Genomic DNA, 13,733 nt, shown 5'->3' on the forward strand with positions numbered 1-13,733 from the left:
ATCAAATGAAGAGCTGGTTCTTTGAAATCATAAAATTAGCAAATCGTTAGCTAGACTAAGGAACAAAGAAGATTCAAATACGTAAAATTAGAGACAAAGACAGAGACTTCACAACTGACAACACAGAAGGACAAAGGATTGTTAGAGATCACTATGGCAACAGATTTGATAGCCTGGAAGAAATGGACAGATTCCTGGACACATATACTCTACAAAGATTGAATCATAAAGAAATAGAATAATTAAACAGACAATAATGAGTAGTGAGATTGATGCAATAATAAAAAGGTAGGGTGACCATTTGGTACAGTGGTTAAGATGCCACTTGGAACTCCTGGATCCCATATCAGAGTCCATAGGTTCAAGTCCCAGCTCTGCTTCTGATCCAGCTTCCTCATGTGCACCCTCTTAGGCAGCAGGCTCAAGTATTTGGGTCCCTGTCACCCACATGGGAGACCCAAAATGAGTTTTGGCTCCTGGATTCAGCTTGGCCTAGCCCTAGCTCTGCACATCTAGGACGTGAACCAGAGACTGAAGGATTCATTCATTCTCTCTCTCTCTCTGCCTTTCAAAAAATAAATAAAAACTTTTTATAAAGTATAAAAGGTCTCCCATATAAGAAAATCCAGGACCAGATGGCTCCACAGCTTAATTCTGCCAAACATTTAAGGTAGACTTAGCACTAGTCCTTACATTATTTCAAAAAAATAGAAAAGGAGGGGATTCTTGCAAACTCATTCTATGAGTCCAGCATTGTTTTGATTCCAAAACCAGACAAGGACACAACAGCAAAAAAACAAAAACAACACAAAAAAACAACATAAATAAAGCTACGGGTCAATATGCTTGATGAACATAGATGCAAAAATCCTCGACAAAATACTAGCAAAGCCAACACTTCAGCACATTAAAAATACTATTCATTGGGACCAGCGCTGTGGTACAATGGGTTAAAGTGCTGGCCTGCAGCACCAGCATCCCATATGGGTGCTGGTTCGAGTCCTGGGTGCTCCATGTCCAATCCAGCTCCCTGCTGATGTGCCTGAGAAAGCAGCAGAGGATAACCCAAGTCCTCAGGCCCCTGCACCCATGTGGGAGATCTGGAAGAAGCACTTGTCTCCTGATTTTGGATTGGCTCAGTTCCAGCCATTGTAGCCATTTAGGGAGTGAACCAATGAATGGAAGACCTCTCTCCCTCTCTCCCTCCCTTCTTCCCTCTCCCTCCCTCTCTCTGTAGCTCTTTTAAATAAATAAAATAAATCTTAAAAAAAGAGATTAGGTTGTCACTAGTTGTGACTATTTAATCATGACCAAGTGGGATTCATCTCATGGATGCAAGAATGGTTGGATATACATAAATCAGTAAATGTGGCACATCCCATTATCAGAATGAATAACAATAATCACATGATACAGAAACTGCATTTGGTAAAATTCAGCATCCTTTTATGTTAAAAACTATGAACAGATATGGGCGAGGTGATGAAGCAGTTTAAGGTGGTACTTAGCATGTGTGCATCCCACAGCAGTGTGCTTGGGATGGAGTCTCACCCCCACCTCTCTTCCAATCCAATTTCCTGCTAATATTTCTGGTAAGCAGCAGATTATGGCTCAACTACTGAGTCCTGCCACCCACATGGGATAGCCAGATGGAGTTCCTGTCCCCTGCTTTCAGTCTGGCCCAGTTCTGGCTATTGTGGGCTCCTGGAGAGTGAACAAGTGGATGGTGGATGGAAGATCTCTCTCTCACTGCGTTTCAAGCAAATAAAAATGAACAAATAAAAATAAAAAATCAAGTATAGAAGCAATGAAGCAACATACTTCAACATAATAAATACCATATAATAAACCAATCACTAACATCATACTTAATAGGGAAAAGTTGAAGGCTTTGGCTCTGTTTGAACAAGACAAGTATGCTCACTTTCACCTTGTATGTTCAAAATAGTTCTGGAAGTCCTAGCTAGAACAATTAGGAGAGAGAAAGAAATGCATCCAAACTGGAAAGGAGAAAGTTAAACTGTCACTATGTACAGATGACATGTTCTTGTATAGAAATAATTCCCAAAGACTCCACTAAAAACTGGTAGAACTAATATAATAAACAAATTGAACAGAGTTGCAGAACAGAAAGTCAATGTGCAAAAATCAGTATTTTGTTATATCCCAATAGCGAGTTATCTAAAAAAGAAATCAAGAAAGCAGTTCCATTTACAATAGCTACAAAAAAAAAAAAAAAAAAAAAACCACAGGCCAAGAAAAGTATTTAACCAAAGAAGTGACAGATCTCTTCAATAAAAAACGTGTTTTTATTTGAAAGAGAGAGAAACAGAGATCTTTCATTCACTGGTTCACTTCCCCAAAAGCTCACAACAGCTGAGGTAATGTCAGGCTGAAACCAGGAGCCCAGAACTCCCATGTGGATGGGAGGAGCCCAACTGCTTGAGCTGTCACCTAGTGCTTTCCAGGGTGTACATTAGCAGGAAGCTGGAAACAGAAGTGGAGTTAGAACTTAAACCCAGGCACTCTAATATGGGATGCAGGCATCCCAAGCAGTGCCTTTTTTTTTTTTTTTTTTGACAGGCAGAGTGGACAGTGAGAGAGAGAGAGACAGAGAGAAAGGTCTTCCTTTTGCCATTGGTTCACCCTCCAATGGCCGCCGCGGCCAGCGTGCTGAGGCTGGCGCACCGCGCTGCCGATGGCAGGAGCCAGGTACTTATCCTGGTCTCCCATGGGGTGCAGGGCCCAAGGACTTGGGCCATCCTCCACTGCCTTCCCAGGCCACAGCAGAGAGCTGGCCTGGAAGAGGGGCAACCGGGACAGAATCCGGCGTTCCGACCGGGACTAGAACCCGGTGTGCTGGCGCCGCAAGGAGGAGGATTAGCCTAGTGAGCCTCGGTGCCGGCCCCAAGCAGTGTCTTAACCTCTACACCAAATGCATGTCTCCAAAGAAAACTATAAATCATTGATGAAAGACATTGAAGGGATACAAAGAAAGAGAAAGACATCACATGTTGGTAGATAAAAAGAATCAATAATACCATAAGCAGTTTGCTGAATCAATGCAATCCTTATGAAAATGCCAATGACATTTTTCACAGAACTAGAAAAAGAACATTAATATAAGTATGAAGCCACAAAACATCTTGCGTAGTCAAAGCAATCTTGTGCAAAAAGAACAAAGCAGAAGGCACTACACTAGCTGATTTTGCAATATTATTACAAAGTTACAATAAATAAAGAATGGTATGATTATAATTGTGTTAGTAATGGAAATACTGTCCCATTAGTATTAGACTAATGGGACAGAATAAGAGACCCTAAACATAAATCCATGCATCTACAGCCAACTGATCTTTGTCAAAGGTGCAAAGAAAATGCATTGGAAAAGGGACTTTTTTCAATGAATGGTGCTAGGGAAACTGATAATCCAATGCAGAAGAATGAAATTAGACCCCCATCTCTCACCCAGGTACAAAAATCAACCCAGAATGGATTAGAACTATATACATATGACCTGAAACTTTGCAACTACTAGAAGAAAACATAGGGGAAATATGTCAGGACATTGGAATGGGCATGAAGTTTTTTACTCAAAACCCAAAGTACAGGAAACAAAAGCGAAAATAGACAAATGAGACTTTATCAAATCAAAGAGCTTTTGCACAAAAAAGTCAAGTCAACTTAGTAAAGACATTATCTGCAGAATGAAAGGAATATTTGCAAGTTAAACAGATGGCAAGGGATTAATAAACAGAATATATAAGGAACTCAAACAACTCAATAACAAATAATCATTTTAAAATGGGCAATTTACCTAATCAGACATTTCTCAAAGGAAGACATTCAAATGGTCAGCAGGCCCCATTCCTTCACAATAGTGAAAAGGCTTCAGTCTCTTAGGAGAATGAGACTACCGGCAATACCCCCACCACTCTCAGTGGGTTGCCCTCTCATTCCCCTCTGCTGTGTTCTTTGGAAACAAATCAACCAGTGCTTGTTAACCAGGCAAACATATCAGACTTGGCTCCAGATTTATATTTCAGCTGTATATGTAAAGCTTTGGGAAACACTATGATAATTCTCTAGGACCACTGCTCAAGTTTAAGATGAAACCTGTTCAATCATCCAAACTTGGAAGTTTAAGGAAGGAAGAGTTGATGGGAAAATAGAGGTACACTGGGATTGCCCAGGCAAACTGGGATCTGAGCTTACCAGATGGTAACCAGCCTTCTAACTGAGTGCCAAGGTTCCCTTGTCTTCCTCTCAGCTTTCGCCATCTTTCTCAACTCAGCTCAAGTGGCACTTCCTCGGGGTCTTCAGAGGCCGTGTCCTCTGTCATCACTGCATTCACCTTTTTCAACTAGAGTTTCTCTAAGATAGAATCTTATACCCCAAGCTGTCAAAAGAGCTAAATTGCTTGTTTTACAATCCTGGTTCTCTCTTCCTTCCTTCCTTCCTTCCTTCCTTCCTTCCTTCCTTCCTTCCTTCCTTTCTTTCTTTCTTTCTTTCTTTGTTAAGGTCCATGTACTTATTTGAGTTACAGAAACACACACACACATACACACACACACACAGAGATCTTCCATCCACTGGATCACTCCCCAGATGGCTGCACAGCCAGGCCTGAGCCAAGCCAAAGCCAGGAGCCTTGAGCTTCATCTGGGTCTCCCCACATGGGTGGCAGGGGCCCAAACACTTGGACCTTCCTCTGCTGCTTCTCCCAGGCCATTAGCAGGGAGCTAGATCAGAAGTGGAGTAGCTGTGACACAAACTGGCACTCAAAAGACACTCTGAACCCTCTCTGGCTTATGAGTGCTCAGTAATATTAGCTATTATTTTCTGGCTGCTGTGCTTACAATCCAGCTTCATTCGAGTGCACATCCTGGGAGGCAGCAGGTGATGGTCTAAGTACTTGGGTTCCTTCCACTGACATGGGAGACACAAATTGAGTTTGAGGTTCCCGTCTTCATCCTAGCCCAGCTCAGCCCTGGCTGTTGTGGGCATTTAGGAGTGAACCAGAAGATGGAAGAATCTCTCTCTCTCTCTCTCTCTCTCTCTCTCTCTCTTTCAAAGCCAGGAGCCAGGAATCCCATCCAGGTTTCCCATGTGGATGGCAGGAACTCAAGTACTTGAGCCATCATCTGCTGCCTCCCAGGCATATTAGCAGGAAGTTGCATCAGAAGTGGGGTAGTTGCACTCCAATACAGGTTGTGGGCATCCAAGTGGCAGCTTAACTTGCTATATCACAAGGCTGGCCTGTGAACACATTTCTAAGGGCTGAATTTTGTCTCTCCACAACTCATAGCCAAAGCCTGGACCTCAGAATGTGATTCATTTGGAGATAGGGACAATTAAGGAAGTAGTTAAGTTAAAATGGGGTCCTGGGGGGTTGTCCTAACCCAACACAACTGGTGCCTTCAGAAGAGATCAAGACACAGACTGAAGGACAAGGACACAGTGAGATGACAGCCATCTGCAAGCCAGGGAGAGAGAGAGAGGCCACAGGAGAAACCTCCTCTGCTAACACTGATCCTGAACTTCCAGCCTCCAGAACTATGACTTCTGTTGAAGCCACCTAGTCTGTGGCATTTTGTCATGGTAGCCTTAACAAGCCAATAGGTACATATTCCACTACATAAGCCCAAGAGTTGAGGCCATCAGTTATTTCCTGAACATTCACTATTTCACGTTAAAGAGAGCTCCTGTCTACTGGTTCACTCTCCAAATGCCTGCAATGGCCAGGGCTGGGTCAGGCCAAAGCCGGGAGCCAGGTCTCCTATATGGTTGACAGGGACCCAGTTGTTGGCGGTACAAGGCTTTGGGACACAAATAGTTAACTTCACACCTGGCAGTCTGAACATGAGGCTGTCATGATGGAATTTTATGGCCTAAGATTCTGCTGCTCTGGCTCTTACAACCGCAGCTTGCCCAGGACATCCCAAGCTGATAACAGCTTACGTTGTTAAGTTGCTGTCTTTGACAAATACCTGTCGGGGACTTCTGTCCATTCAAACGGACCTTATCACAGTGGAAGTGGGTCTCTACATGCTTGCCCCCCTCCCAGCAAACAGCATGAATAGGCAGTTGATCACTGCCTGGTGGGCTGAATATCTTCTCAGACCCTCTACCGGCTGTCTGGGCAGGCTTCAACTTTGCTTTCTTCCTACCATGCTCTCCTGTCTTTAGTGAACATCTTTTCTGCTTTAACTGGCTTCCTCCTTGCCGCCTTCTTCAAACCTTAAAATCCTAAAATTAACACCAATTACTTCATCACTGCTGCCTGTAATAGCAGGGAGCTAAAATCAGGAATGGAACCAGGACTTGAACTCAGGCACTCTGATATAGGATACGAGCATCTCAACTGCCACTTTAGTCAAAGGCCAATGCCTGCATAAAGATGGAATTGCATGCTAATAGAATGAAAGAGTAAATATACTCTGCCCATATACAAGTGAGTCTATTTGTTTTGGTTTAAATTTGTGGCTTTCAGCTCCGGCTGCACATCAGCCATCACCTTTAGAATTTCTAATAGATGCCAGGGCCTGGTCCCCACTTCAAAACAGAATCTGTTGAGGTCATTTTCTAAAAGTTTTCAAATTGATCCTAATGTACTTCCAGGGTTGCAAATTACTTGTGTAGCTGCCACTCTGGCATAACTTAGACTTTGGATATCATGATTTCAACTTTTTTCTTAAAAAAAAAAAGTGATCCAGTTAGAGACCACGTACCTCTGCTAAAATTTATGGCAGAATCATGTCAAGTATTTTGCAAAGAGAGGAGTTTCTTCCAAGAGTGTTAATATTAATTTGGAAATAGTTAAACTATTTATGCATGCTTGGGCTCTGAAGACATTGATCATCAGGTTCTTTGGAATTTACTTGTCTTCTGGAGGAATAAGAAATTTATCATCTCCCACGCACCCTCGCTGTCTCTGGAATGGAAACGTTTAGCTGTTGCCACAGAGCTTTGCAGATCCCCAGCACTGTTGCTGTGCTCCCCTCTCTTAGCTTCTCTTTGCCTTAGCCTCCAAGGCCCACAACTAGGACTTTCCCTGGAGACTTCTCCTGGGCTACTAAACTGTTGCCTGCCCAGGAAAAGAGCAGGAAATACCAGGGAGATCAGGCTCCTTGCCCCAAGCCCTCAGTCCAGGACTGACAGGTTGAATGAGAGTGTAAGCAAGCCCGGCTCCTTTGTGTAGCTTTCACTGTCAGTGTCCCTGTGGGATTAGGATAAAACCAGCCCTTTCGCTTTCTGATTGCTATCGGGAGAACTTTTAAATCACTTGTATACAAATTCTTATCTCAGAAACGCTTCAGGAAAACACAGTCTAAGGCATTCAGTTATATGGAATTTTATCCCTTCTACCAATATTAAAATTGGATATGGCTTTTAATAACACTATTTACAACTTTTCAGAGGTGGAGAACCAAGACTTCAAGAAGAGCAGGCAAATAACCCTTTAAGAAGTCACTGGGTCGATTTCCTTGGAAACTTGAGAGCTCCTGTGGAGAGGAAACTAAGGAAGAATGAGGAGATGATCAGACAGGAACCAGTCGGCAGTTGTAAGCGGAATGGAAATAGATTTGACCGGTTGGTGCGGGTTGGTATTGCGGAACCCAAAGAGGAAAATAGAGGTGTGACTCGACTGTCAAATCACCTGAAAGTGTGCTGCATGATGCGTAAAAATCCGTTGTGTGTAGTTTTCTGGGGCGTTGAAGAATTGGTTGAGGCAGCGGTGCCGGCCGCCACAAGGTGGTGCTGTGCACTCACGGCCACAAACCGGCTTTGTGGGAGCGTTACAGTTCCCGGCTCCTCAGCGCCCAGTCTTCAAGGGCTCTAACTAGAGGTCTGTCACACTCCAGCCATAGTCAGCCAGCCTGTTATTAGTGCCAAGCCTTCCTCCTGGAGCAATGACAGTGTAAATTTCAGCGACAGCAGAAAGGGGACAAATGCAGCTGTTGTGCATTTCAGAATAATTGCTCCAGGCCATTTGGAGACAGCTTTGTAATAACAGCACTCTTACAGACGCAGACAATATTTCACTCTCCTATTTTTAACCCCCCTCAGCATTCTGTCTCCTGAACTTGTGAATCCATTCAACTTGCTCGAGTTTGGAATTCTCCCCCCCCCCCCCCAGATTTTACAAAGTGTGGCTGGTGGCCCCCACGAAAGCAGCAGGCTCTCTTTCTCATCTCACCATCCTGCTAACCCTCCTGCTGGGAGCTCCATTCTCCTTCTCCTCCCACAGCTGACTCTGCAGTCATCAAGAATGACATTTGTGAAGAGTGTCCCCTACCCTGCCCCCAAGTCTGGGCTCCTTTATTTACCTCCATCTCATCTAGTCTGTGCATACTTAGCATTTCTCATTGCTTTCTTATTTTTTTATTTATTTGAGAGGTAGAGTTACAAACAAAGACAGGGAGATTCCCCAAATGGCTGCAAAGGCCGGAGCTGGGCTGATCCGAAGCCAGGAACCAGGAGCCAGGAGGATCTTCTGGATCTCCCACACTGGTTCAGGGGCCCAAGCACTTGGACCATCATCTATTGTTTTCCCAGGCCTTAGGCAGAGAGCTGGATCGGAAGAGGAGCAACTGGGATGTGAATGAGTGCTCATATGGGATGCCAGTGCTGCAGGTGGAAGCTTAGCCCACTACGCCACAGCTCAGGCCCCCTCTCATTGCTTTCTTAGTGTTTCTTTTCTGTCACCTCCAACTCAAATCCCTTGAGTTTTGTTATCTATATTATATACCCAGTGTCTACCACAATTCCCTACATAGTGCATGGATACATGCTTGAATAAAACAAGCTCTAAATGATCAAAGGCTTTGCAGCATCTTGAGTTCAAAGTAGAGATGAAAATATCCAGAAATTGAAATCCAAATAAATATCTTACTGATTGCTGTGTTTGACCATATCTAGACTTCCCCACAGAAAAATCCCAAGTAGGCATAAATGGTGAAGTCTGGAGCCCTGTCATGAGCCACAGATTGATGCAGGAAGAGCCAGACTTCAAGACCCACATCTGAGTGGAAGGCCTGTGTAACATGGCTTACTGAGTAATGTTACTGAGTAAGATTTTCTGCTGTACTTCACAGTCTAAGCAGTTTCTTGAAACTGAAGTGATTGGGAGCATAAACGCAGAAGCAAGAAGCCTCTGTGTTCCTCCAAGTTCCTTCTGTGTTCTATCTTCCTCCGGCTTTGGAGGGACTTCTTATTCCCAGGGACTGCAAGCTCCTGAACTTGGGACACTCTGAAAGAATGATGTGGAGGCACGATCTGCCTACACATGTGTCTCGTTTTTATCCTTGACAATGCTTGCATGCTGGTTCTGGAGCAAACCAAACAAAAGCAAAGCTTGCTTGGAACCAAGATGCTTTTGACCTACCCTTTGTGAGGTGGGTGGTGAAAGGATACCACATTGGTTATGGTTGTGAGAAAGTTGCTCCCCTCTTGGTGTCATATTTCTTTGCAATAGACAAAATTCTATTCTGTCCATGTGTTAGTTCTTCCTCCCCTCTTTGCCTTCTAGCTTTCTGAAACATTTAATGAGCACTCACTATGTGCCAACCTCTGTGATGGGGATATGAGATAAGTAAGACAACAGTGTTCTTCCTTCAAGGAATCCACAGAATTCTGGAAGATATAGCAGAGTGAAGAAATACTCATAATATATTTGCAAAAGTCAGTAACAGACATATATACATGAGGGCCTCCTGGGGAGTGGCCATGGTGTGTTTCTGGACATTCAGTAACCAGTTGGTGGGAGGCATCCTGGCTTGTACTGTTTGCTGATTTCCATCCAGCAAATTCTCCCATCATGGCTGACTCAAGACCCCAACTTGAAGTCACTGAATACAGAATTGGGAGGAACACAGTGTCTTTGGACACTGGAAGAGCCAGCTCCTGCACACCACCACAATTTTGGTCTTGTAAAACCCTGAGCAGAGAATCCGTCCTTGCTTGTGAGTGGACTTCTGATCTGCAGAACCATGAGCTAATACATGAGATGTGTTTGAAGCTGCCAAGTGTGTGGGAATATGCTATGTAGCCATAGAAAAGTAACCCAGTGCAGATTAAACCCTTTTAACAGATGTGAAAGCTAAGGCTCAGAAAAACAGTTTTGGCAAGGCTAGGGGAATCTATCAAGTGGTGGAGCTGGCAGGCAAAGAGGTGTGAGTGACTCCAAGGCCTGATACCCTTGCAACTGTGCTCTGTATCTTCCCATAGAAAACCATGACCTATGAACTGTGAAGGATCAGAACCAAGAGGGATTCTGTTTCTTTCTCTGGGCACCAGAAAATGTGCATTATTATTAAAATGCAATTCCAAACTAGAGAGAAATCAAATGTTGAGTGTGGATTTGGGCTTGGAAGTGCTGCCTCAGTGGTTACCTTGATATTCATTTCAGTAGACAACTCTGTAGAGTAACAAATTCCATACGGGACTACTCATTAAACGCTTCTGTTTGGCTAGAGTGTCCAGTTCTGCTTTTCTCCTCTAGCCTGACCAGATGTGCTTGGAAATTCGGTTCCCCCAGAATATTTACATCTGTCAAAATTCCTGTCAATTTCAGCACGACTGCCAAGGGAGTGAACAAAGAGAGTTAGCGATTAACTTCAAAGAACTTTGTTGGAGAGGAATAAAGATATTTAAGGCCTATTTTGTGAACTAATTGCATTTGCATATTTATGGGATTTACTGATATAGCAGTAATTAAAAACTATTTAGTAGTCTTAAAGGACACATAACTCAGTTGCTGTTTGCATAATAAACACTTTCTTATTATGTTTGCATAATAAACCTTCTCCCCCTGCTTCTTCCAAAAGACACTGGTCCATCTGAGAGGTGCCACATCTTCCTGGGAAATAATGGGGAAATATTGTGCAAGGCTCGGGGGGATGTGGAGAGGGGACTTCTCAAGGAAATATATTTCTAGCTACTCTCTTAATGACAGTCCTGACCTCAACCGATATCAAGAATGGCAAATTCAGATGAAGTCTTTGTTTCTTTTACCCAAGCGATGATACTGAAGGAACCTGAATGCCTGGCCTCTCGTGACTCCCAAGTTTTTGACTTAAGTATACCGACCTGCTTGAAAGGCCTGAAAGACATCCATGTCTCTTCTCAGTCTTGGTAAGAAGCTAAGGGAGGTCATCAGAAATTGTAACTAAAAAAGCTTTCCCTGGGTGCAAAGGGCTGTATTTCAGGAGAATGAGAAGAGCTTTTTTTTTTCTTTAAATAAAAAATTAAAATTTGAGTAACGAGGCTGGCGCCGCGGCTCACTAGGCTAATCCTCCACCTGCAGCTCCGGCACCCGGGGTTCTAGTCCCGGTCGGGGCACCGGATTCTGTCCTGGGTGCTCCTCTTCCAGTTCAGCTCTCTGCTGTGGCCCGGGAGTGCAGTGGAGGATGGCCCAAGTGCTTGGGCCCTGCACCCGCATGGCAGACAAGGAGAAGCACCTGGCTCCTGGCTTTGGATCGGCACAGTGCCAGCCGCAGTGCGCCAGCCGTAGCAGCCACTTGGCGGGTGAACCAACGGAAAAAGGAAGACCTTTCTCTCTGTCTCTCTCTCTCACTGTCCACTCTGCCTGTCCAAAAAAAAAAAAAAAAAAAAAAAAAAAAAATTGAGTAACAAGTGATACCAAATCTAGAGGTACTGAGTGAATAAATTAAACCCAGACAGGATGGTGAATTGAGAAAAAGAAAGACCAGAGCCAGCCCACAGGACAGAGCAGGGCCATTGAGGAGAGATCAGGAAGCACCTGTTCCACAAATGACTCGGAAGATGAGTTGCTCACACAAAGCCGTTCTCATCTTGGCAGGAGTCATCAGCCAGTAAGGAGCTATAATGGGCAGGATCACCAGACTGTTGTTAAATTAGCTAATGAAGGTCATAATGTACCTGCATTACACATCATTAGCAATGGCCTTCCAGTAACAGATGGGCATATGAGAGAGTATGGGGGAAGGGAGGCATGTCCCAGAAGGTCTGACTTAGAGTCATGGTTTACTAAGTTGTGTGGCCAATATACAATGTCAATCATCATCTCAATTAAGTCTTTGCATAAAGGGAGGCTTCTGTGTTCGCTTCCCAGGAAACCTGTGTAGCCATGCTGCCTGTAGCTTGTTCTTCTCTTGTTGCAATTCATCTCATAAGCAGAAGCTGGTGATTCTGAGAACTGACGCAAAGTGCCGGGCCTTGGAGACCAGACCAATCCTTTGTGAACTCGTCTCTTGATGAAGCCCCATTCAGCTGCCCGTCTCCCCCAAAGAATATTCCTCACATAAACTTTCCTCAACCAGGTTACACTTAAATGTCTTTTTCTTCTGGAATATTCTCAAATGTATAGCAAGCCTGGGAAACTAGTACCTCCCTACACAACCATTTGATAGCAAGTTACCCACATGGTGTGCCTTTTGCCTTGAATATGTACGATGTTATTCTCACAGAAAATGATGTTCTTTCACGTGATCTCAAGACAACAAAACCAAGAAATCCCATTGCTGCATCACTCCCATCTAATCCACATACCCCACTTGGGTTTCCCAGTTCTCACTGAAATGTTACTAATGACAAAAGATCCAGTTCAGAATCACAGTGCCCTCCCATTGTGATGTCTCTTCCGTCTTCTTCAGATTGGTACAGCTTGTTAGCCTTTAACTCTCAGAACCTTGACCTTTTGAAGATGACATGCTTGATTTTTTTGTAGAATACCCCACAGTAAAAGAGTTGTCTGGTATTTCCTCCTGAATAGATTCATGTTAGCCGTTTTGGCAGGACTATAACAGATAGGCCCCTGAGTCTTCTCAATTGAGCCCATCTCGTGGCATGCAGCTCCCATTGCTGGTGATGCTAATTTTCATCATTTGATTAAGATGCTGTCTGCCAGCTTTCTCCACTGAAAAGTTTTTTTTAATCTTTGTAATTAGCAAGTGTTTTACATAAATGCCCTGATCCTCATCAAACTTTCACAAACTAGTTTTAGTATCCATGGATGTTTCTTGGATGAATTAATGATCATTATGAAGATTCCCCTATTCCTTCTACATTTATTAGTTGACATTCTAATTGGAGGAAAAGCTCTTTCTTCTTCCTATTTACTTATTTAAATCAGTATGAACTTATGGCTTATTTTATTTAGTGGGTTATAATTTGTTACATCATTATTGATTTTGATCTCAAACTGTCCCAGATTTGGTCAGTAACAGTGTCTTCAAGCTGATTCCTATGTCCTTTTATCATGTCTTCATTATTTTTATTTTTAGTACTTCTTTGCTTTCTAGTACAAGATATTCTAGGCTCTTATACTTTCCCTGCCTCGGCTATGGCATCAATCTTTTCTCCATTTCTTCCTTTTAGGTGAGCATCATATTTAGAAACTAAGATCTGGATGCCATGTGTGCTTATTACTTTTGGGGTGTCACTGCTACCAGGTCCTCTAATAGCTAGAGCTAGGGAATATAAGTACATAAATATGTGTACACACAAGTTTACATTTACATTTATTTCTTTTTTAAAAAGATTTAGCTATTTATTATTTGAAAGGCAGAGTTAACAGAGGGGCAGAGGCAGAGAGAGAGAGAAAGAGAGAGAGAGGTCTTCCGTCTGCTGGTTCATGCCCCACATGGCCAAAACAGCCAGAGCTGGGCTGATCCAAAGCCAGGAGCCAGGAGCTTCTTCTGGGTCTCCCACATGGGTGCAGGGGCTCAAGCATTTGGGCCATCTTCTAC

Source organism: Oryctolagus cuniculus, chromosome 1, assembly GCF_051225735.1.
Source record: "Oryctolagus cuniculus isolate XC-2025 breed Fujian yellow rabbit chromosome 1, ASM5122573v1, whole genome shotgun sequence".
Lineage (NCBI taxonomy): Eukaryota > Metazoa > Chordata > Mammalia > Lagomorpha > Leporidae > Oryctolagus > Oryctolagus cuniculus.